Source organism: Lissotriton helveticus, chromosome 4_1 (genome assembly GCF_964261635.1).
Source record: "Lissotriton helveticus chromosome 4_1, aLisHel1.1, whole genome shotgun sequence".
Taxonomy (NCBI): domain Eukaryota; kingdom Metazoa; phylum Chordata; class Amphibia; order Caudata; family Salamandridae; genus Lissotriton; species Lissotriton helveticus.
This window is the reverse complement of record NC_136063.1, coordinates 399,948,987-399,974,764: the sequence shown is the minus strand read 5'-3', so window position 1 is coordinate 399,974,764 and position 25,778 is coordinate 399,948,987. Positions and strand designations below refer to the sequence as shown.

The following is a 25,778-nucleotide window of genomic DNA, read 5'->3' as shown; positions in this document are numbered from 1 at the left end:
ACAGTCTGCGCCCCCACCTCAAAAGGCAGCTCAGCCCCTCCACAGGGGCGGGGCTAGCTGATCCCTCCGCCCACAGCTGAGCTCTGGCTCCAGTGCTCGTGATGAGGTGCTGAGCGCAGGTGTGCAGGGCTGGTACCCTGTCACTGTCCATTTTAAAGTGCCTCGGTGCTTGGCACTGCCCTGTATGAATCTTTAGGATGGAACCTGGTTGCATTTTGTATTGATGCATTGTCTGCCGCGTTCATTGTGGATTTTGTGTCCTGTGTGTGTGTTTCTGCCCTTTAAATTGAAGCGCAAATGTAAAGGCTGGCTAAGTCTAGCTATGATTTGGCGATTGTGTGTTTTGCTGCTCTTACCTCACGTGACCAAACACTGTACATTTCCAAGCATTCTCTGCATCATCACGTGATGCACCGCGTTACTCGTCTCTGCCGCGTCCTCACGTGATGCCAGACAGACCTTCAATAATGCTACAGTGTCTCTCGCACCCCGCTGTTGTTTCACATATACCACGCCATGAATCTCTCAGTACCTTCTGATATTGTCACGTTGTTTCTCTACGTCCTCGAGTGAAGCCACTCTCTGCATCATCAATTATCAGCGCCTACTGTTCCTTGCTTTGATGCCACACGTCCATTTGCCGAGTCCGTGGTGCTCCCAGGTACCAAATGCACGGTACATGGGCACAGCTGCTTTTACACGTGATGCTATGTACTTGCTGGTGTTCCATGCCTGACTCCGGACCACAGGGTTCACGGTTCGATCCCTGGCGGCAGATTAGCCCAGGACCATGCGACTCTGGGCGATAGCCCCGGTTAGCCCAGCACCATGTGACTTTGCAATAGTTTGCTTAATCTTCCCGACTGCCCCTAGCGCCGGCACACCTCTCCGGAGGTAGTTGTGCGCTACAAATGATGGTATTTCTTTTCATTTCATTTCGTGCATTTCCTAGCTCCTGCAGGTTCCTCACATGATGTGTTTCTCAATCCCTGTAACTTCCTCGTTCTTATTTATTTATGCGTTTTTATATAGCGTGTAGTTTACTGAAGGTGCCAGAGTGCTTTACAATAGAACCAGTTGCGTTCCATAAAGACATGGATTACATATAAGATACAAAAAACAGATACATGAGTCTAAACACAAAAGGAAAACATTATTATTATTATTATTATTATTATTATTATTATTACGAATTTTAATATAGCGCCTGGTTACCATTAGGCATCCCCGCGCTCATCCAGAGCAGAGCGACGTCATACCAGCACAAGAAATCAGGCAGGAAACAAAAAATTTTTCAAGAGTTTACGAAACCGTAAAAAACTTGCTTCCGAGCGCAAGTACAGAGGGAGGGAATTCCACAGGGTGGCCACCCTTATCGAAAACATCACAATGGTGTTTACAAAAGATGAGCAAATCTAAACTGAGTGCAGATATAATCTGTCAGTATTGGCTGGAAGTGGCGCAAAGAATATAGACATAACATAATGATATTATATAGCATAACATTATAATCTTGGCTGGTTGGTTAGATCAAAGATAAGTCCAAACAACATCCAAGGGCCCCACGGCTAGTCCTGTCCCCACGGACGTGCTACATAGTGGGGAGCAAGCCAGGCTGTAGTCTACGTGCCTCAAGCGGAAAAACCTTCCCGGTGTCCCCCAGCACTGCATCATGGAGGAGGAGCACTTCACCTCTTCACTGAGGGTCAGTTGAGCGATGCAGCCTGGGGGAAGCTGAATCACAGAGGTGCGCAGCGATGGTCTCCTCAACCCCTAATATGGCTGCCATACTATCATCATTCCCCGCACCATCAGCTCGTGGCGTCCTGAAGACTGGAGAGTGCAGATTTTCAACATTTAGTAACGAGTAGAAAATCATGATTTTAATAAAGGCACAGAGGCAAATATGCATTATTATCAAACCACATCTTGCTCCACAACCATGAAGACTCGCATCCGACTCTATCTCTGGCACCTCTCCAAATAGCGCCTGCCATTCCATGCTTCCAAATTCATCATCCACCAATTCAATTCTTCCCTTTAATCCTGATTCAGCCATAACCTTTGAGAATACTTTGCTCCTTTCCTCAAGTGATACCCTTTCAATCTCTGTAATGCTCTGTAATGAAGATGAGCTGGAAAAATCGCCTGAATCAGCGCAGACAACAGACCCAGCAACCGAGCTAACTGTCTCAATGAGATGCATTCCGAATCCATTGCCCTCTTCACCTCCTTCTTGATAGTCTTCACTTTCAACATTGGCAACTTCAATACACAGTCCAACGTCTGAATCTGAAAACCTAAAAATTGTATCTCCTGTTGGGGAACCACACATGACTTTTCTCTGTTCCCTACAAAACCCAAAATCTATATCACTCTTTTTTTTTTTTTGCAGAGTTTTATATAGCGCGAACTAGACCGAACCGAATCAGGTATCAGAGCGCTTTACATAGCACCAGTTACGTTATGAGGACGGACACACATTCATTTTAGGCACAGGGAGATTAAGTGATTTGCCCAGAATCACAGGAGGTTTTGGCGTCGTTACCGAGACTCGAACCCAGATCCCCAGGTCTGAGGTCGAGCGCCCTAGCCGTTAGGCCAACTGCTCTCTGAATGCGAAATCTGTTTGTTCCCTCGCCAGAACCATCTCTTCTGCCATGATCAAAAAGTCGTCCAGGTACACAATTAAACAAATCCCTCTTGACCTTAACCAAGCTGCCACCGGACGCATCACTTTCGTGAAGCACCAAGGAGCTGACGTCAGACTGAATGGGAGACTTTTGAATCTCCATAACTTCCCTTTCCACCTGAACTGTAGATAATCTTTGTTCCCTGCACATTGGTATTGTTAAATATGCATCCTTCAAATCTAACCTTGTTAACCAATCTCCTTTCCTCAACAGATCCTTCAACATATGTATTCCCTCCATTTTGAAATGATTGCACATGACCCAGTCGTTCAATTCCTTTAAATTTATCACAGGACGCATTTTCTTTTCCTTTTTTTCCACTAAAAATATATTGCTTATGAATTCCTGCTCTTACAATCTTTGCTTCCTCTATTGCACCTTTTTCCTCCAGAGCTTCTATCTCTTTTGTCACCATATCTTCCATTTCCTTTGAAAACCTCAAGATTTTTGGGACCCTCTCCTGAACTGGAATTTCTACAAAATCTATTCTGTAACTAACAAATGTCTGTAAAACCCAAGGATCCTATGTAATCTCCCTCCATCTCGAAACAAATAGGGCTAGTCTGCCGCCCAACTTTATTCGGATAGAAGTAGGGTCTTGTAAGTTGCTTACCTGAGGCCCCTCTTGTTCTTCGCTCAGAGCGCATGCCTCTTCCTTTGCTTCTCTGTCTCTGAGGGAAAAAATTCCCTTGACCTCCTCTCAAACCATAAAAACCTGATCCATATCCTGAACTGTAGGGTCTACCTCTACCAAAATTTCCTCTCGACAAACCTTGCCCTCGGCCGGGGAATCGACTCCGCATTCGCCCGGCCACTCCAAAAACTCTCCTGATGTCTTTCTGTGCCTTCTCAAGGGAACTAAAGGTATTTACATAACGGGACATGTCTTTAACAAAATCGTCCCCAAATAACAAACCTTCACAACGTTCCCCTGGCTCCTTACTAGCCAAATCCACCAATTTTGGATCAATCTTAAACAAGATTGATTTTCTCCTTTCAATACATAATGCTGTATTAGCATTCCCCAAAAGGCATATAGCCCTTTGGATCTACTGGCGCAACTCCGCCACATCAATCCCAATATTAGTATGCGCTTCCTCGCATATGTCGAAAATTTTCATTAAAGGGCCCAAAACATCCAATAGCCTGTCTTGGCACCCTTTTCAACCCTTCTCTAGTCCCCTTCTAGGATCTTTTCCTGACTTGTTGATCAAAGCCAGCATCTTTTGATCTAGCTCTGGTGTGTGGGCCACCTTACTGTCCAAACAAGGCCTTGGACACTCACTTTTTATTCGTGTCCTCACTTCCTTTGGTATCTCTCTTCTAATCCAAAAATGAACATACTTGGCCACGTGCTCCACCGGAGCCCATTGGGGCGACAAAGGGTGTTGTATTAATAAAGGGTCAAACATTTCCTCACCTTGAGGATCAAAAATCAAATTTTCTTCAATTTTAATATCTCTTTCCACCAATTTACTCCTTTTAAGTGGAACCTCCTCCACGTCCGAATCCTCCAGACTAGAACTACATATTAGTTCTACATCCCCACTGGAGCTTGTCGCATGCCACAGTAGTATGTTTCATCTTCTGCGCCTTCTTTGCTCTCTTTTTCGCCTTCATAGTGTCTCCTTTGTGAACCTTACGTTCTCTTCCCTTTTTATTTGCATCCAAAATTCTCCTTTTTTGACCCTTTTTTTCTTGAGTGGAAGTTCCAGCCACCACCTCCACCTCTTCTGTGGTCCAAAAACTCTCATCATCACAAACCCTCTGTCTTTTTTGAATATTTTTTTCCAATATTTTCTCTATCTTTTTATCAATGGATGCTGCCATTGTAATGTATCTTTGTTTGTCATACGGATGATCTATCGAAAATAAAAATTATTATTACTATTCTTAAAACATTGTTTTTTTTTTTAATGCTATCATCATCTCTTGTTAACGTTAGTTTATAAATGGCTCAAACATTGGTTCCTCTGTGATAACTGCAATGTGTGGTACTTTCCCCCCATTTTTTTCTCCCACAGTGCATGTTGGGTCGAACGCTTTCTCGGTGGCTTGGAAAATCTGCGCTGTCACGTGGTCAGCTTTTTTCTGGCTGGACCTGTATTTTTTTCCTTCAGTGAACGAAATAATTATACAGGTCCACTTGACATGCTCCATCTTTTTTCTTTGCTACTATTCTTCATAGATGTGCTCTGATGATTTGGGAGACCTACAACGTCCTCCTTTTCTGAGTGAAGGTGGGTGGACCACCACCCCTCTCAATCTAGGGTATGCAGGGACTGGCAATAGTGGCAACTAATTCGTAGGTCAGGAGCACAGACCATTTTAACTGTCTCTTTGGGGAGACTGGTGAAAGCCCATACAGTCAGAGCCCAGATCCTTTGCCTTCATCATGTGTGTGATACGTATGAAGGCTGTGCATACGGCATGTGTCTAGATTGTACAGCAAGTGCTCGGAAAACCTGTGGTTGGCGGTATTTACGGACCATGAAAACTGACCATACTTTTGTAATAATGTGCAATTTCTTTTTGCATAACTTGCCTTTCCTTGCTGAATGATTTAGTTAAGCCTGCCATATAAGTGTGCCCTCATATGTCACTAATCTGGAGTATAAACACTGATGCCAGTTCCTATATCGTATATTGGTTGGCTTGTTGGATCGCGCCTAACAAATTTATGTAGTAGTGAGTCTGCATCGCTTTTCCATATGTTTGTATTTTCGACAATATTTCCCTTCTTTCATTTGCATCTACATTATCATGCTATGATGATGTATTATATTTAGCTTTTTGACACACACTACACCTGCGATCAGGATGATGACTAAAAAAAAACCATGGCAAATGATTTTGGAAGTGTAAGCTTTAGGTTTTATTGGGTTATGCGAAAATGTTTCACTATAACGTGCACATTTATGACCGATTAACTGTTGGATATTGATCATTGTAAGCTATTTTTGCTCTTGAAAAACAATATAGCTAGTAAAAAATAAATAAATAAATATATACATATATATATATACACACACATACACCAAGATTGCCCTTGAGAGATGCCACACACGTTGGGGGAAAAGACACACCACTTCACAGGCGGCAAAAGGATTAGCAGCCTGCACACATCCCAAATGCCATACGCGTTTCGAGCTATTCGCAGCTCTTGTTCACTGGCAGCATAAAGGCAGGAAACACCATTGTAAGAACAACTCCTTTTTATTTGTAAAGAGTCCCCGCCCCAGTGGGCGTTAACACCGTGGCATGATGGTACTGGTAGTCCCAATAATGTAGCCACACAGAGACTTCACAGTTCTTTAACCAACTGGATGGTATTCCTGCCCAAAGTCAATAAATCTTCCTTTATATATATATATATATATATATATATATATATATATATATATATATATATATATATATATATATATATATATATATATATATATATTTAGTGTCACATATGGGTATAGTGCATAATGTTTCCAGGTAGATGGAACCTGCTGCGGCATACTCTGCCCTTCCTGTGACTGGAACGGTCACTGCTGCGGAGACTCCTTACTTATGAGTGCAATCCATTCACCTGGCAGCACTCGAGCGGGTGCTATTTGGTTCGCTTTACCCTCACTGGCCTCTCCCTGAGCCTGCATTGGCTCTTAAGGGACATTCCACCAAGCCTGTTAGCAGGCAAAGGGTAGAACGGTCCATCCAGCCAATCAGGTTGTTGGCACTCCAATGGCCCCTAGCTCTCCTGTCACAAACTGAAGCTCTTCACTGTCCATGGGCTGCTGTCTCCTTCTCAGGTTCCCTCCAGTTCAGGTGTCTAAGATCAGCTGACCAACACAGAGCCCAATCACTGCCAGAGCATTGGCTTAACCAGCTATGCCATTGTAATCTTTGGACCTCCGAACCTGCTCTCCAAATGTTGTGCGGCACATGTTGATTGATGGCTGCACTTGCACTGTTGTGCTGTTTTCAGCATTATGAAAGTCACTGCGCCTTTAACAGGCCTGGTCGCCCCCACGCTCCTCTTGCCCCTGCTACCTGCTTTTTGCCGCTTCTCCACTCCGACCGCATCTCCTACAGGCGCCCCAGCCGCCGCTGAGCCGCCGCCAGCCCGCACTCGATTTTCCCGCCGCTGCCTCCCTGCGGCCCCGCCCCCCCCGACAGCCGATTCGCTCCCGCCACCCAGCGGACCCTCCCTCCCGGCTCCCTTCTTAAAGGGACCCTGCCACCATCTCTGGAGCGACCACTGCGCCTTTAACAGGCCTGGTCGCCCCCACGCTCCTCTTGCCCCTACTACCTGCTTTTGCCGCTTCTCCACGCCGACCGCATCTCCTACAGGCGCCCCAGCCGCCGCTGAGCCGCTGCCAGCCCTCACTCTATTTTCCCGCCTCTGCCTCCCTGCGGCCCCGCCCCCCCGACAGCCGATTCGCTCTCACGCTCCCGCCACCCAGCGGACCCTCCCTCCCGGCTCCCTTCTTATGACGCCCCCACGCACGCACAGCGTTGACGCGCAGCGGGAACGCCAATTGTGCGCCGAAGGCAAGCCCGTCTGCGCCCGTCTGCGCCTGTCTGTGCCTGGACCGCGCCCAGTGCCAGGACCCCTGGCCCCCGACGGACCTACGACGCCGCCACCCTCATCGCACTCAAACCCGACCGACCAAGAGCCTGCCACCGAGCGACCCCGAGATGCACCCTAGGACCCTTCACCTGTCAAGCCTGCAAGTTCACCTGCCTCCGGACCTGCACCGCAACCACTGAGCCGAGCACCAACAACAGCCACCTCAAGTGCATCCTGCTCAACACCCGCTCCCTCCACAGACACGCCATCGAACTTTGGAACCTGCTCGACACAACCTCACCAGACATCGCCTTCTTCACGGAAACCTGGATGAACGCCTCCTCAGCGCCCGACATTGCCATCGCCATCCCAGACAGATACAAGATCATCCGGAGAGACCGCGTCAACCAGACTGGAGGAGGCATCGCCATCGTACACAAGAACACCATCCGCATCACAACTGACTACGACGACACCTTCACCGCCGCCGAATAGCTCCACTTCCAGATACACACCGACCCAAAGACGACCCTCAGAGGCACCCTCGTCTACAGGCCCCCCCGGACCACGTGCACAATTCAGCGACGACATCACGGACTTCATCAGCCCGCACGCCCTCCGCTCCGCTGACTACATCCTCCTAGGTGACCTCAACTTCCACCTGGAGAACAAGGACCGCAACACCGCCGCCCTGCTGGACAACCTCGCCAACCTCGGACACAAGCAACTGGTCAACACCCCCACTCACTACGCAGGCCACACGCTCGACCCCGTCTTCTCATCCAGCAAGCACATCACCTTCAGCCACTCCACCGGACTTCACTGGACCGACCACAGCTGCGTCCACTTCAGCTTCAGAAGAACCACGACCCACCGCCACCCGCAACAGGTTCCTCACAGGAGCTGGAGCAAGATCATCACCGACCAGCTCACCATCTGCCTCAGCCAGAACCCACCCGCCAGCACAACGGACCCCAACGAAGCAGCCCGCAACTTCACGCAGTGGCTGACCGCCTGCGCCGACGACCTCGCACCACTGAAGAACCCTCCTAGCAGACCCAGAAGCAAAAAGGCCTCCTGGTTCACCGAAGAACTCAAGGACTCCAAGAAGAACTGCCGCACCCTCGAGAAAGCCTGGCTCCTCGACCAGACCACAGACAACATGACCGCCCTCAAAGACGCCACCCGCAAGCACCACCAGCTCATCTGCACCACCAAGAAGAAATCACTGAAAGAACGACTGGACAACAACGCCCACGACAGCAAGGAGCTCTTCAGCATCGTCAAGGAGTTCTCCAACCCCAGCACCGGCAACAACCACATCACTCCTTCACAGGATCTCTGCGACTTTCTCGCCCTGTTCTTCCACCGCAAGATCGCCGACATCCACAACAGCTTTGACGCACCACCCACGCACCCAACCGTCGAACCAACGCACCCCACCGCCACCCTCCGCACCTGGACCATGGTGACCACCGAAGACACAGCCCGCACGATGAACACCGTCCACTCCGGATCTCCAACCGACCCCTGCCCCCACCACATCTTCAACAAGGCCGACTCCATCATCGCACCCCAACTCCGGGACGTCATCAACACCTCCTTCAACACCGCCACCTTCCCGGAGAGCTGGAAGCATGCCGAGCTCAACGCCCTACTGAAGAAACCAACAGCGGACCCCACGACCTCAAGAACTTCCGCCCCTCCCTTTTCCTGCCAAAGTCATCGAGAAGACCGTCAACAGACAGCTTGCAGCCTTCCTCGAGACGAACGGATCCCTCGACCCCTCGCAGTCCGGTTTCCGAGCCAACCACAGCACCGAGACCGCCCTCATCGCAGCCACCGATGACATCCGAGCCCTGCTCGACAACGGGGAAACAGCAGCCATCATCCTCCTGGACCTCTCTGCAGCGTTCGACACCGTCTGCCACCGCACTCTAGTCCAACGCCTCAGCAACATCGGGATCCAAGAGAAGGCTCTGGAGTGGATCATCTCGTTCCTCGCCGGAAGAACACAGAGAGTCGGCCTCCCCCTGTTCCGATCCGAGGCCACCAAAGTCATCTGCGGAGTACCACAAGGATCATCACTCAGCCCCACCCTCTTCAACGTCTACATGAGATCTCTCGCAACCATCGCACGCCAGCACAACCTCAACATCATCTCCTACGCCGACGACACCCAACTGATCCTCTCCCTCACCAGAGACCCCGCCACCACCAGAACGAGCCTGCACGAAGGGATGAAAAATGTCGCCGAATGGATGAAGAACAGCCGCCTGAAACTGATCTCAGACAAGACGGAAGTCCTCCTCCTGGGACCATCGCCCTCCGCCTGGGACGACTCCTGGTGGCACCCCGCCCTGGGCACCGCCCCCAAGCCGACAGACCACGTACGCAACCTGGGCTTCATCCTGGACTCTTCCCTCTCGATGACCAGACAAGTCAACGCCGTGTTCTCATCGTGCTTCAACACCCTGCGCCTGCTCCGAAAGATCTTCCAATGGATCCCGACCCAAACCAGGAAGACGGTCACCCAGGCCCTCGTCACCAGCCGACTGGACTACGGGAACACCCTCTACGTGGGAACCACAGCCAAACTACAGAAAAGACTCCAGCGCATCCAGAACGCCTCTGCCCGACTCATCCTGGACATCCCCCGATGCAGCCACATCTCCGGCCACCTGAGGGACCTGCACTGGCTCCCCGTCAGCAAAAGGATCACGTTCAGGCTCCTCACCCAAGCACACAAGTCTCTCCACGACCTGGGCCCCAAGTACCTCAACGACCGCCTGACCTTCTACACGCCCACCCGTCAGCTACGTTCTACAAGCCTCGCCCTCGCCGCCGTACCACGCATCTGAAGGGCCACCGCCGGAGGAAGATCCTTCTCCTACCTGGCAGCCAAGACATGGAACTCCCTCCCCATCCACCTCCGGCGGACACAGGACCATCTCGCCTTCAGGAAACAACTCAAGACCTGGCTATTCGAGCAGTAGCGGACCCCTCCCCAAAGACCCTTCCGGGTGAGTAGCGCGCTATACAAATGTTATGATTGATTGATTGATTGATTGATTGACTCGTGTTGCGAGGATCTGGGAGGTATTGGTTAGGTTTAGGCAACAGGGTAACTGAAGGGTTTTGATGAGTTAGAGTGGAAGAGCCACAAATCTCACATTAGAACTGCCAAAATGGTTTGTGGCACTCTAGTGCCCCAGGTTTACGTACTTAATGAGCGTTTTGAAAGCCACTGGGCATAGTGTAATAAACGAATTGTTAAACTTCTTTCAGCTTTCATTGCATCATTTTAATGAGTTTCAGGAGTAGTGACCCTCTTCTCTAAGAGATATTAACTTTTACCTCTAGGTACTCTTACTCTTCTTCACGTTTCCTTTTTTTTATTTTTTATTGTGAACTGTTTCCTTGATTCTGGTCAACTCTCCTTTGCTATTCTTACCATTTTTGTAAATGTATTAATATTTATAAGTCATACTCTTGATAACATAGTGTTATGAACTATCTCAACAAGACACTTCAATTGCTTTGTTACTTTCTAATTTTATAGTTTATTGCTTATAGAATTGCTTTTGGTTTCTCCCTTTTTTATGCTGCTGCTCCTCTTTTGCAGAGTAATAGGCTGCTAGTGGTGTCCATTGATAAATTAAAATGTCCGTGTCCGATTTAAGCTTGTGGATGAGTTGGGAGGATGTTATAGAGGGAAAAGGATGGGATTCTCTTGAGGGTTGTATGCCAATGCCAACAAGAAGGAACTACTGGTGGACATTTTGCATCAAGCACTATTCTGCAGTTTGGCATGGCTGTGCTTGATAGTTTAATTCTTGAGGCTGTTCAGGTAATTGGTTTATCTATTCTCTGCACAACTGGTCAGTCTCTGGAATGACAAGACGGTATAAGCCACCATCAGCCTTTCTGATGGTGTTTTTATTATATTTGGACTACAAGTGGTGGTCTAGACATTTCGATTCAAGTAAATTCCATTGAGCCAAAGCTCAAAATCTGAGGTTTTAATAATCAGTTCATTAGATTAGATAATCCGACAAAAACCTGTCTTTGACTGTAAGGTTTAGTGGGGTTCTCCTGTACTTGAATAGCTGATTACCGGACAGAAACACTTTTGCTAAAAAAAATGATCTTTTTTGAAGCAGTCTAAATAATTTACTTGCCGTGAAGCCCCCTCGTTTGAATCACGACTGCCCAAGACTCTCTTCAGTTGGGGAAGGGAGAATGTGCAGCAGGCAACCACCACTGTCCGTGCAGTATGATCAGTTGATCCCAGTGATCTACCTTTTGGGATTTGTAGTTTTCCTTTTTTCCATGACAACTGTGGACTCAGCATGTGAAGTGCTGTTGGTTATCAGTTAGGACAGACTGTGGGTATTGTACTTGGCCTGGGAGTTACAGCTATTTAATGACTTGTTCCCTCTCCCTTCAGAAGCAGGCTCTTGAGAGGCTGGCTAACATGCTGTATAATATACACACCGTTTTGTTAGCGAGGTTAATTCATACAAGCTTGGATCAAGCGAATACATTGTGTTCCAAGTGCACAAAACCGGATCTGTTAAAACATAGTATAATAACCCCCTCATATAAAGCTGACATAGGCCTTGGAGACCCAGCTAATTACAGACCCATTTCTCGTCCTTGGTATCTAAGAATATTTATGGAAGGAGAGGTTACAGGAACACTTTAGAACTACATGGGAAAGAATACTTTATTCCACTATAGCAGGATTGATTCGTGCTAGCAAAATGGTTCAATGAGCATTCATGAGAGAAACCTTCTAACAACGCTGGATACTCGCAAAAATACAATGATTATTATTCTACAGTGTATGCGAAAACAAGCATTGGTAAAGCCATTAGGTTTCGCCTTTGGTACCCGTTGACCTTGCCATCTGTTTTTAGCCGTGCTCTATCTACAACATCCACGATGTTGTGCAGCATGGTTAAAGAGGAACACCCAAAAAAGCACAATGACACGTCTCCTTCATTTTGTAGGTACGTGCAAGCTTGCACCCACAAGATGAGACAGGTGTTTTTATTTTTATTTACCTAATGGAGGTGGCAGAGAGTGGATGAGGGAAGCAATACAGAGGGCACAGGTAGACGAAATACACAACATGGACGAGAGAGGGGAACGTGCCGGGATAGATGCACTGGGGCAAGAAATCAGTGTGTGGAGAGAAGCAAACAAAGGAAAGTACAACATTGAGGCCAAGAAGCACATGAATGGGAGAGGAACACGGAGCATGGCAGAGGGTAGAAACTAAGTATATGAGGGAGGCAGCTAGAAAATACTTCCACTCTAAGTACTTTTTGGTTAAGTAAGTGCCTAAAAAGGAAGTTGTGGAAGAGCAGAAGTAAAGAGCCTGTGCTCCAGAGGAAGAGAGACAAACACAAGAATAGAAAGGAAAGCCTGCATAATCCAACAAGTGAAAAACAAGCAAATGTGAGCGACAATAAAAGCTAGCCACTGTTAAATAATGGGCAGGCTCTAGGGCTACTATAAACTGATTATAGATCTTTTGGCAAACTGACCTCTTGCGCTGTCTAGTATGCGAGAGCTAATGAATCGTGCCGTTCTGCTATGCTGGCTGTTTAGACTGGTTGGAAATCTTGGGAATAGCACTTTAGTAGACTCCTAGGAATCAAAGACCTTAAGTTAGAATCAGGACATCTAAAACGGTTAGTTGCACGGTTTCAAGTGGCATATAACAATGATCTGCCTTATTAGCCCTGTAGTTAATACAATGTGTGTGTGTGTGCATTGACCTAGGTGATCCAATCACAAACTCCAATTCAAGATTACATTTTGAGTAACATTTGTCTGGAAGATGAATCAAGGTGTCCAGACCGGAATATTAAGTTCTGTCTGCGCTTCTGACTAAATGAAAATTGTCTGTCTTAAAGGTTGCAAAAATCAGAATTTAATTGCGGATAACCACAAGGATGATGATCTCTTTTTCAGCTAGCCAGCAACAGTGAGCCTGTACGGAACACAATCAATGGAATGTCCTATAACTGTCTTTTCTTGCAGAACTCAAACTCTTCAGTTGAGCAAACTACTGCAAACCTCATTATTTAGACCTAGTGATACACAGTAACGTGTCACACAGAACATAATCACTGAATGCAATGTTATTCCCACTTTCCACTCATTGTTGCAGAGGACAAGACTTTAAAGGACGGAGTGTAAAGGGAACAGCAAGTCAATGTTCCCATCTCAAATGGTCACCTACAGACCGGCAGAACATTGGCATGCTGTTAGAGTATATGTAAGAGCTTGTTGTGGGGTCTAGCACATTTTATAGATATTGAAGATATTTAAAGGTTTGCAGCTATGAACCTACCACAGCTCGTCATGCCTGTTGTCAGTCATGGTATTCACAGTGTGAAAATGTTCATCCACATTTTCAGAGTGTTTATAAAGAACAGTACTTGTTTGGTAAGACTAGAACCTTTGTAAGGTTCCAAATGAGGTGGTTGGATGGTGATGTTCCAGTTAGTGTCAGTTTTTACCTGGCCAGCTGGGAGGGAACCACGCCTGTGTTGTGCTCTTCAATAAATTCAGTTTTCATCAAGAATTAAGTATCTGGCTGCACTTCTCCACAAATTTGGCGACGATTTTGCCAGGGAGCGGCTCAACACACTAAGATGGTTGAAAGACTTCACAAATGTTGACGCCATTTAGGGGTCCTGCTGTGCGTGGCAGAGACCTTCATTTCTAGTATTCTCCAAGGCGATATTTGGGAGATTTGAAGTACTTAGTTGTGCTACGATCGCCATCTGGGGAGATCATTTTACCAAATATTTGCCTGCTTGCTATTTGTGGGCAGGTTGGTGCGAGACTTACCTTCCTTGTCTTGAAGAGTATCCAGCATGAATTGGACCCAGTGCAAGACATTCGTCACATGCCTGGAGAGTTGTTAGGCGTGAGATTGGTGGCATGGTTAAGTTCAGCGTTCAGACTCTCTTATGCTCCTGTGGTGTGCGCTGTGATGCAGCGCAATGCACACAACGCAAAGTTTCAGTGTATGGGGCCATCTTTAATTGGTTTGTGTGTGTTTAGAGTGATACGCACACTTTAATGTGAATCTTAGTGTGAGTACACTGCGTCAATAGCAATACGGCAAAAGATGTGCACACCTTTTAATTGTATAAAAGTTTGGGTGTACTGTTATGTGCTCACCACGTCGATCATACTGGAGGGGCAAGTTGTAAAGTAGAGTACAGGATTATACAGTGATGTTCACACCTTCATTTGACTCTATATCTGTGTTTGTTTTTCGTTGTTGCTCTAATTCCATTAAATACTTTGGAATTGGTAAAGACAGCTGTTATTACTCCACCGTTTTGTCTTGATCAGTCAGGTTCATATTGGCTGAGCAGATTGTATATGTATATTTGATAATTATATTGAAGCCCTGGATGGACAAAATGTTCATTCTACAAGGAAGGCGGCACTGTTGTTGACTACCCTAGGAAAAAAAGGCCAATATATGTTTATGTACCCATCAATCGCTTGTAAATCTGATGATCAACCAATGCAAGAACAGTTGAAGGAGGCCAAGAGGAGATTAGAAATTAGATTTGCTAAGGAAGTTAAATTGTCATGTTGTGCTATAAACAGTTGGTGAATTTGTTGCCGGAGTCCGAGAACTTTCTACAAAATGCCAATTTGGTGCTATGACAGATGAATTAATATGGGATTAACTTGTCGTTCAATGTTAGAGTCAAAAAATGTAGAAGTGGGTATGGACTGCTAAGAATCCATCTCTTAAAGATTCCACTCTTATTGCGAAAGTGTTGGAACAGTCTGATTTGTGCATGCGAGAAATGGAAAAGCAAGACAGACACACCTGTAGTGATGTGTCTGCGATTGATTACACAGATTCAGCCAGTAATACAGGAGGAACAGTGTTAAAATCAGCAAATCGTTCTTCAAAAAATACTGTCATCGTTAAACAAGCTTTCAGCATTTGTCAACCGTGTGGGAGTACTTATCATGTTTCTGACTCAGTCTTGTTTCGCCTTTAACAAGTTGTGCAGGAAATGTGGTGGTTTCAGACATTATGAAGAATGTGTAAGATTGGTAATATGTGTAAGATTGCTGTGGTGAAGAAGGAATCACATGTTGATACTGCAATGGACATAGTTTAGAGTTTAAGGGGCGACATTGAGGGGAAAAGAAGAAAATAGACCAAAAACACCTTTCACAATTAACAATAGTGAGATTCAACTTATGGTGGATTCAGGGTCAAGGTACGCTATTATACCGGGAGAAATGTTTGAAGAAAAAGAGCCTGAATGTACTTTTGGAACCTAAAGATATTCGCCCAGGTAGATTTCAGGGTGAAACTTATTCCGGCCAAAATTGTGTTTGAGAAACGTCAGATTGAAGGGAAGGTGTATATGGCTGAAAGTTGACCCGCTGCCTCCACCCCCCGGTGAAAGTGTGTTTAAGGTTTTGTGCATACAATTATTTTTAGTGATGTCTGCTCAGCATAAGTTGAGGGGAGTGCCTATTGTGATCTGCAGTGAAGTTAAGAAAATGTTGTAAGAAATGCTTATGGAAGGGGGTCATTGACTAGTAAAAGAATCAAGTTGGATTTTCCCGGTAGTTATACAAAGAAATCTGATAACTTTGTGAGATTTTGTGTTGATCTCAGGTCGTTAAATCAGAATATTGTGGTGGACACTTTCTCTATACCTCATATTAATGAATTGGTGGTGTTGCTAAAAGGTTGGAAATATTTTGAAGAACTTAATTTTGAAGAGTGCAAATCATCAGATGTCTTCATTACAATGGAATGGACATATCGTTTAGTTGTGTGCCATTTGACATGTCCTTAGCAACAGGTGTTTTTCAGTGCATGATGGGTGAAATATTTAAAGGAATACAGAATATAGTGTATTTTCAGGATTATATTTTTGTATTTGGAGAAGCGATTGACCAACCAAGCTTGGTTCTAAGAAGAGTGTTAAACAAAATTGCTGAAGTAGGGCATACTTTAAGGAAGAATAAGTGGACATTTTTGGAAGAAGTTGATTATTTAGGCTACACTAATTCTGGTAAAGGGGTGAAGCTGAAAATGGATTTGGCACAATTCATTAATCTACCTCCTACTCCTTCTAATAAGGGTTAACTTAGATCATTTATGGGTCTTCTAATAAGGGTTAACTTAGATCATTTATGGGTCTAATTGACAAATATTCCACATTTATGGAGAGAGTTTATGATAAAATGGAAAATATTAGATATTGACAAAGTTGTTTTGCAGAGATTTGTAATGCTGGAATTTTAGTACCTCTTGACACCCGGTTTAATTCTATTCTTATGGTAGATGGGAGAGCCACTGACATAGGGGCTATTCTCTCTCAAAAGCATGGGAAAATGAAAAAAACTGTATTGTTTGCTTCCAGAACCCCCACAGAATCAGAAACGGAGTATTATGTGATCAAGCAGAAAGATCTGGCCGCTGCATACGGTGCTGAGTACTTTCAAACTTGGTTAAAGTGTCGCTGTTGGTGGAGCTGGTAAAGGCTCACGCACGGCTTGCTAGACTTGAGGCTAAGCTGCAAGAATACTTATATGGAACGGAACATATTCAAGGGTAGAGAAATGTACAAGCAGATTATTTATCAAGGTTATCTGGTGAATTGTGGATGGACCAGCTGTTATGGCTAAGGGGAGTGAAGGAGCTGTATCTTCTATTCAAGATGATGATGTGAGTGGCGAAGAGGAAATAACTGTTGGAGTGTATGCAGCAAATAGGAGTTAATACTACTTTAAAAAAGATTGTGTAACTCCTGAGTTTAGGAAGTAGGAAAGAAAGTTGCGTTTCATCTTCTGTACGGTCTTGCATCTAGATTATGAACAAGATAACTCTGTGGGAAAAATGCACTCATGAGAGGTCGAAGGTTACTAACACTTTCAGGGCTAAGGTCTAAACTTATTTAATTGATTCAGGGTCATTTGAGACAAAGTTTAAATAAGAGACTATTGAAAACGCAGTTTTGGTGGTGGGTTTAGATGACCAAGTTACTTATTGGGTAAAGAATTTTGTTATGTGTAAAGGAGTAGACAAAAGGCTTAAAGTGAGAATACAGTTTTATGTAGGTCAAATTGTTAAACTAGTAAAACCATGGAACAGTGTGTGCTTGGATTTCATAGGTTGGATGAATGCAGAAGCGAATTCAGAAAAACAGAAGGGAATTCAACTCGAAGATGTCAGAGACCGTCGATGTATTATGTGTTTAAAAACAAAATCACATTTTCCTAACCTCTTTGTTTAATAAGTCGCCATTTTATTTTTTTAAGTGATTGTTTACTGGAACTCTTTTATTTAAATTTTTTTCTTTCCTCTTAATTATTTATTCATTAATTATGGAAAGGGAATGAGATGTGCTATAAAGAACTGTGCTTGTTCTGTAAGATTATAAATGAGGTGGTTGGGTGGTGGTGATCCAGTTGAAGGCAGTTGTTTGCTGGCCATCTGGGAGGGAACCACACTCGTGTTGTGCTCTTCAATAAATGCAATTTTCTTCAAGAATTCTGTATCTGGCTATACTTCTCAACAAAGAGTCTCAAAAATCCATTCCTTCTCAATGCCCCTGGACTAGGAACTTTTTTTTCATTGGTTGTGAAAGCTTGTACTCAGTCTTTGGGAATAATTCCAGAAACAAAAGAATTTTGTGCTCTTCATAATGGCTTTGTCAATTTGACTTCTCTTCTATGAGAAGCTATAGCTTGTGTCTGACCTCCAAAGTACAGGATATGTTTGTTGGACTATGGTCTTCCCTCTCACCACATGTACTTTTTGCTCATTTCTATCCTATGGCATTTGTTTTTATAGAAAGGTAATTCTTTGTTCCGCTCTGGCATATAGCCTAACATTCAGTGTAGGGTGCTCGATCCTCCTCCCTGAAGCTCCAGAATTTGTATCTGATTTTGATGATTGATTTCTCCTCTTATACACCAGGGTATTATCTATTTTCACCAATGCCAGCATTTTCTAATCCACAATATCAAATTTAGATGCTTCCCGTTTGGCACTCTCCAATGTACTTTAAAGGTTGCCCATCCTGTTTTCAAGCGCATTGACTTTTTAAAAATTCAGCCTGTTGAAATCCATTACTGGCCTGAAAATTGATTTTTCAGGTCTTCCGAAAACTGCTAACACCACAGCCTTAATAGGGGATTTAGGAATCACTGGTGACTGACCCTTCTTTTTAGGTCTCGGCTAGCGGTGCAGTCTCGCTGGCGAGATTTAATGAGGTTGAGTAAGGTTCACTACCTAGGTTAAGCCTCTCCCCTCTTTTCCATTGGCTCGCGTCATCGTTCATGCTAAACGGTGGACACCCATTGGAAAAGAGGTCCTAGTGACGTACTTCTTTCTCTTTTAGCCCCATCCTTTTCAGACTGGCTTTCTTGACTAACGTGTGTGGTAAAAGCTTTCCTATCTTCTTTATGGGGCCATCTGTTTCGCCCCATAAAGAAGATAACATTTTTACCACACATGTAAGTCAGGCCAGGCACAGCGGTGTCGGCCATCTTGCCATCTTATTATTTTACATCTTATTCTGGAGTCCGTTCCACTCGAGCATGCACATAGTATTTCCTGCTTGCTAAACAAGCATTCCTGCTTTTGCTGATGCTGTCCCCAACTCCAAGATTAGTTCTGTGTGTCTGCCTGCACCCATAGATTGTTCCCCAAAGGTATAAACCACTCCTCACGCCAATTAGTACCGCTGGAACTACAACTCCCAGAATTCACCAAATGTAAGCAGTACCCGCTGAGCTGGCTCGCTTCCATTTCGAAATGTCAGCGTTCAAAGACGGGTGCAGCACGTGCTAATCTCTACGTATGGTTTCAAAATAGTAAATAGTTCGGTAAATTGCGCTCTACAAGTTCTCATCTGTAAGCGATGTTGGATAATTTTTACACCAAATATGGCCGCTGCCTGGACGTGACACAAAGATGACCGCGTGGTTCAGTTCGCCTCATTGACCCGCGGCTCCCCAGTTAGAGGTGAAGTTAGGGGATAGACGTCTACTGCCTAAGATACCTTCAGTGGGAAGTGCACTCATGCGCAGGAGCAGCAGCAGGCAAGGCCGCACTTTTCTTTGGATTGTGCGCCCCTATTTTTTCATTCTACCAAAATGAAAATGAAGCAAATGAGCTGTCAGTGCCTCCACGGTGCCCCGGATGCTTCTTCACAAGTAATTTTTTAACTACATTGGCTCTTGGAACTATGCTGTGTGGCTATGTGTGTGTGGCTATGTGTGTGTGGCTCTGTGTGTGTGGCTCTGTGTGTGTGTTTGCATGGCTCTGTGTGTCTTTGTGTGGCTCTGTGTGTGTGTGCGCGCAAATGCAATAGGTCTCGCATTTGCGAGAGATTAAGCTATTGGCATTGTACATGACAGTGCCATTTATTTATCTGTTTTAAAAACCAACCCGTAAATAAAAAGTTTGTCATTTACAATGCCAATAGCTCTCACTTTTTCGAAGGCGAGACCTATTGCATTGTAAATGCTTGTTTTATGTATAATTTCTTCCAAGGAAGAGAAAGCCCTCCGTCTGACCCAATTTCTTTCTTTGATGCAAACATCTCTTCCTGTGTTAGTCGCATCTAGCACTACTCATTTTTCATATAAAGGGATTCAGTGAAAATGGCTTAGGTACCTGATGCTAAGTTCGCTGCCAGAAGTGACAGTCACTCTTTCCTCAAATACAAGTTGCTTCTTGCACCCTAGATTGCCAACCGGATTGTTGGGTTCTACCCACTGTAGTTCCTGCATGTTGCCCTGTCGTTACTTGGCCAGACCAGGTATTCTGCTCACTTTTGTGTGTAAGGCCTTCCTCTGCCACTGTTTTCTCGGAGTGCTTCCTCAGTCCCACACAGGCAGGATGTCTTCAGGACACCAACATAAAGCACTCCTGCATCCTTGATCTTGCTTCTATGAACTCTGTGTCTTCACCTCTGGATTCTCTACATTCTCTGTGACTTAAAGTCAACCGAGCTAGGTTGTCGTCCGTACCAGCTTCGACAGCGGTGCTGCCTCTGGCTTGTCTTCCTAGTTTTTTGTCGTATAAGGGTAGGGATTTACATTTCCTGAATGAATCCTTGTGGTCAGTTTGTATTTGCTCTTCTTTGAGTGTAGTTATGTTTTCAGCTGGCTTAGGTGCACTTATACTTGGGACAATTATTAGGCTTGCTCTTTTTTTGTTTCTTGCCTTAGGCTGTTTTTTTTCTCAATTTCTTTGACATTACTGACTCTGATGGAACTTGGAGAGGGGGTTAAGATTTGTTGAGGCACCCCCCCCCCATTGTGTAACCACAGCTTTAGCAGGAGTACCTACCACCTCTGTTAGAATTAAGCATTGGGTGGATTCATCATTCCCCAGTGGACCAATGTTCATTATAGTGGGATCGCAGTGACTGTTACTTGCCCAGGCCTATTGCACTAACGGTTGTGGGTCATTATTGTGACACAGGATGTTGAGTTTCATTATTAGGTCTTCTATTAAAGTGGTCAGAGCCTCTGGGATTGTTGCAAGCTTACTGACCACCGGTGCGCAAGTACAGTCTATGTTGGTTGTGGCTGCGTAATTTTGTGCTCGGATTCTCAATTTAAATCAGCCAGCTTCTGGTCAATTCCTGAAACTGATTCAGCCATGAGGTTAAGCACTTGAGCATCCATTTTGTTTGACTGGTAAGCTAGGGCATCAAGAGTCAGCTGTGACGTTCTCAATAAAATGTCTCAAACAGACCGGGTCCTGTTATTTCTGCAGATCTTGTGTTTTTTGGTGGGTATGGAGGGGGAGGTTCAGCAACATTTTCCCATGATTCTTGTGTTGTGCAGATTATTCTGTTTGAGCCTCTGCATCCGTTTTGAACCGTATGGATTGGGGCGTTGAGAGTAGAGTGTTACTTGTAGATGGGGTACTTCTGCTGTAATTACACCCCTCTTCGTGGTGGTGTGCATCGTTGGACCCCTGATCTATCCTTATTGGGGTTAAATTCTGGGGGCGTAGTTCACCCTTCTTTTAGTTGCTTTGTATGATGGATGTGCTGAGGTGAACCTGACACAAAGCCAGGGCATGGCTGTTGAAGCTACAGAAGTCCAGTTGCTTTGTGGTCGAGTGGGGCTCGCAGTACAGGATGTAGGTCTAGGCTGTGTTGCCCTTGGTTGATTTTGACTTTAACCTCGATTGGAAATGGGGCACCATTTATTAATAACAATCTGGGGAGTGTTTGTAATGGCGATTGACCAAGGGAAGATCATGGGCATGACAACCTCAGTGAGAGTAGCTCCAAGTCACTTATCAACCCTAACCAGACTCTTTGTTCTCTTCCTGCTTGACCTTTACTCCTTAGTCCAAGCGCCAGGTACTGGGCTCAGGATTTTGATTTGGCTTCTGAAGAAGGCTGTTACTTTTAGTTGGTAAGATAAGAGTTGGGAGGAAATTCACATCACCTGGGGTGGAGAAAATGACACCAACTGTGTCCTTTGAAACATCCAGTTTTTGTGGCCTTTTTATAGCTTTCAAACATGCGGGCCACTGGTGAGATTAACAACTGGTTTTTGCAAGCTGGTTTGGCCTTGACGCTTTTTGTTGATTACCATGTTTGGAGCTTTTTCTTTCTTGTCCCGGGTCGTGGTGCCCTTTCACAACTTGACCGTAAAGGTGAAGCCTTTGCAACTTTCAGACCTTTTGAAAACCTATTGTGGGGCCGCAGAGCTTTGTGGGGTTTGGGTCCACCAAGGGGTTAGTCCTGAGGGTTGGTTCAGTTGGAGTAGCCCGGCTGACAATCCAATGCGCCCCCGCTCGGCAGACTCCTCTGACTCCTTGAGTGCGGCAGGAAAGTTTCAAATAGTTGTCTCTTGTAGCTGGGCGTCCTGGAGGTTGCAGTTTCAGTTACAGCTGCAGTGTGCAAACAACTTGTTCAGCACCAGGTATTGCGGTTATAATTGGTGTAGTCTGGGGCGGAGGGGCGAGCACACCGGCTGCACCAGCTTAAACCTGGCCTCTCTAGTGCGTCGGACAGTGCCTGCAGCCTAGTGCTTTCCTTCTTGTTCCCTTTGTGCTGGGATCGTGGCTCCTGAGAGGCAGTGGCCTTCCACAGCCTTCAGGGAGTTTACTTGCTTTTTTCGCCAGTGTGCCCAAGTCTGTTTTACACACGGGACCAACAGTAGGGCGGAGGTAACTCTTTCCTTTGGCTTCGTAGGTTCTGGGGGAAATAAGGTAGACTCTGTAGCAGTCAAGCCACTTGAGCGCTGTGTCATGCGCCGTATGATGCAGTGCAATGAACCTGAAGGTTGGGCAGCTGGAGGAAATAGTTCAGACCGAAGACTGGGTCCTAAGGTCAGTAGGAGTCACAGAAGGACATCTGCACTGGTGCTGCCTTCCTCCGTAGAACAAGGGGTGGTGAGGGACAGAGTCTCTGAATTAAGCAGAATACTCTCACCCAGTCAAGAGATCAGGGCTAGATCCAACACCGTTTTTTAGCTCATTGCACCATCCCAGTTTCAGAACCTGGCTGTATGCAAATTAGTCTGTTCCTGTCCCAGTGCATGATGGGAACAGGGCAAACCAAACTACAAAAGCCAATTCTTACACTGGGAAGGAAACAAGCTTCCGGGGACCGGTTTCTGGCATTACTGCCGTCTTCGGCCCGGCTTGCTTGAATCCTGATGGTGCAATGAGCAAGGGACTCATGTCTGAGTATACCCTTCCACGCTTAGGGTGGACAAAATTATTTACAACAAGGGGTGGTGAGGGACAGAGTCTCTGAATTAAGCAGAATACTCTCACCCAGTCAAGAGATCAGGGCTAGATCCAACACCGTTTTTTAGCTCATTGCACCATCCCAGTTTCAGAACCTGGCTGTATGCAAATTAGTCTGTTCCTGTCCCAGTGCATGATGGGAACAGGGCAAACCAAACTACAAAAGGGTATACTCAGATGTGAGTCCCTTGCTCATTGCACCATCAGGATTCAAGCAAGCTGGGCCGAAGACGGCTGAAATGCCAGAAACCGGTCCCCGGAAGCTTGTTTCCTTCCCAGTGTAAGAATTGGCTTTTGTAGTCTGGTCTGCCCTGTTCCCATGATGCACTGGGCCAGGGACAGACTAATTTGCATACAGCCAGGTTCTGAAACTGGGATGGTGCAATGAGCTAAAAAACGGTGTTGGATCTAGCCCTGATCTCTTGACTGGGTGAGAGTTTTCTGCTTAATTCAGAGACTCTGTCCATCACCACCCCTTGTTGTAAATATTTTTGTCCACCCTAAGCGTGGAAGGGTATACTCAGATGTGAGTCCCTTGCTCATTGCACCATCAGGATTCAAGCAAGCCGGGCCGAAGACGGCTGAAATGCCAGAAACCGGTCCCCGGAAGCTTGTTTCCTTCCCAGTGTAAGAATTGGCTTTTGTAGTCTGGTCTGCCCTGTTCCCATGATGCACTGGGCCAGGGACAGACTAATTTGCATACAGCCAGGTTCTGAAACTGGGATGGTTCAATGAGCTAAAAAACGGTGTTGGATCTAGCCCTGATCTCTTGACTGGGTGAGAGTTTTCTGCTTAATTCAGAGACTCTGTCCATCACCACCCCTTGTTGTAAATGCCTTCCTCCGTAGGCCGCTCGGCAGTGTGATGGGTGCCCAGCACGAGTCACTGCAGATTTAATGCCTGGGGGAAGGGCACAAGCACACCTGCATGCCAGTCGCAGCAGCCCTGCCCTCTCCCCACTGCTCCTCTGGCACCTCCTGACCTCAGCCCTTGAAATGTCCGGTTCCTTAGTACCTTTTTCCCCTTCTTCTGCAGTAGGTTACACTGGACTGCTGGGGTTGTTGGCCAGGTGTAAGGGATTAAGCAACTCTAGCTGCTAAGCAGCTTCCAGGTTATGCCAATGCCACCAACTTTCATGCGCCGTTACAGGGAGAACCCCTGCCTCAGGGTCCGGATCACAGCGTGAAAGGACACCAGCAAGCCAATGCTGTGCCCGTGCTTCAGCACTCCGACCTGCTTCCTTGGCCCAAGTGTCCCTGCCCCTTGTTGGCTCTGTTCCCGTCAGTGGCTAGTGGCATAGGCTACGGGCTGCTGGCTATGGACCGCGGGCAGCTTGCGACTTACAGTGACGCTGTGCGGAGTCCTGCATCTGGTACCAATAAGACACTTCGAGGGTAATCCTGGTGCTGAAGCAAGGGCTGTATGGCCGAGCCAGGGTTGGATCCGTTTCTGGTCAAAACCTCTAAGGCATTAGGAAAGTACAAAGCAGAACAGCGATAGACCATCTACCATAAACTATGTGTATACTCTGTGGAAAATGGTTGGTCTCTATCAGAAATGGTCTGTCTGTAACAGAAAAGATAAAGAAGGAACAGTTAATCTTAGTCTTGGAAGACACCAACTTTTTTTGAAGGAGAGCGCTGGGTAGGTGGTAAGAGGCACCACGCTTTGGAACTCACTGGTACCCTCTGGTAATAGTAGTTACAGTCAGTCAAAAAGCTTTATTCGGCCAGTATTGGCCATAAAAGACATATGCTTAAAAAATAAAATAGCAAGCAATAAATAAACACATTACACAAAGTTAAATAAGCAAACCTCTTCAGTATAAGAGAAAATGTCAAATCCAAAGACCAGTCTCAGTTTAAAAACAAGTTAAAATCATCATGAATGAATAATATTTAACATACATCAAGATCAGCTTAAGGGTTGATTCATGTGGACTCCAGGTTTTTCCTATGTCTAATTGCACATGGATAAAATTCATTTCTGTCAAACAATCTGTCAAAGAAGTCAGCAATTGTAAATACAAAATAGCTGACTTGGTCTCCCTTAGGAGAGGTAATGAGTATGTTTACTTAGATCTATATAATATGTATAAAACAACGTAAAACGCAAAGTAGATTATACAGAGAAACCATCACAGGGGCACACTTTTGAGCTCGTTGCATAGCTAACGGGCACCGGAAAGGCATCCATAAAGTGTAATGAGATGAGGTACATATCCATGCCTGGTCCTGATTTTTGGAGGCTATGTTGTAAATCCGCACTTTTAGCTTTCTTCATGTAATCTCTGGCGTGTCTGCTCCAAACCCAGAAGCAATGCTTCAAGGTTTATTTAATTGACGGGAAAAGAGCTTCTGGGGTGGTATGCAAATCCGGTCTACCCATACTGTATACTCCAGTCAAGGGATCTTCGCCATGTTATCCAAGTTTATGCAACACCTAAGCACCTTGTGATTAAAGTCAATTTCGTTTAGCCCAAAAGGACAGCCCCAAAAGAAGTTGACCTTTAATAAGATGACTGACATAGCAAAGGCACAGTTCCACATGATAAATATGGGTAGCAACACTTTGAATGACCACCAACGGTCTTTGATGGCACCAGTCACGGTTCGCATGACTTGCGCTGGGGGAGGGCGGGGGATTTAAAATGAAATAAAAAAACAAACCTCACCGGGTCCCGTGCCGCCTCCGCTCCTGGCCGGGTCCCGCA

General features: G+C 45.7%; 1 protein-coding gene across 1 annotated transcript in view; it reads left to right on the top strand.

Moving 5' to 3' along the window:
- The window catches only part of ATP6V1C1 (ATPase H+ transporting V1 subunit C1), a 388,190-nt gene that overhangs the window by 226 nt on the left and 362,186 nt on the right, over window positions 1-25,778 (top strand). The gene's annotated exons all lie outside the window — the stretch shown is intronic.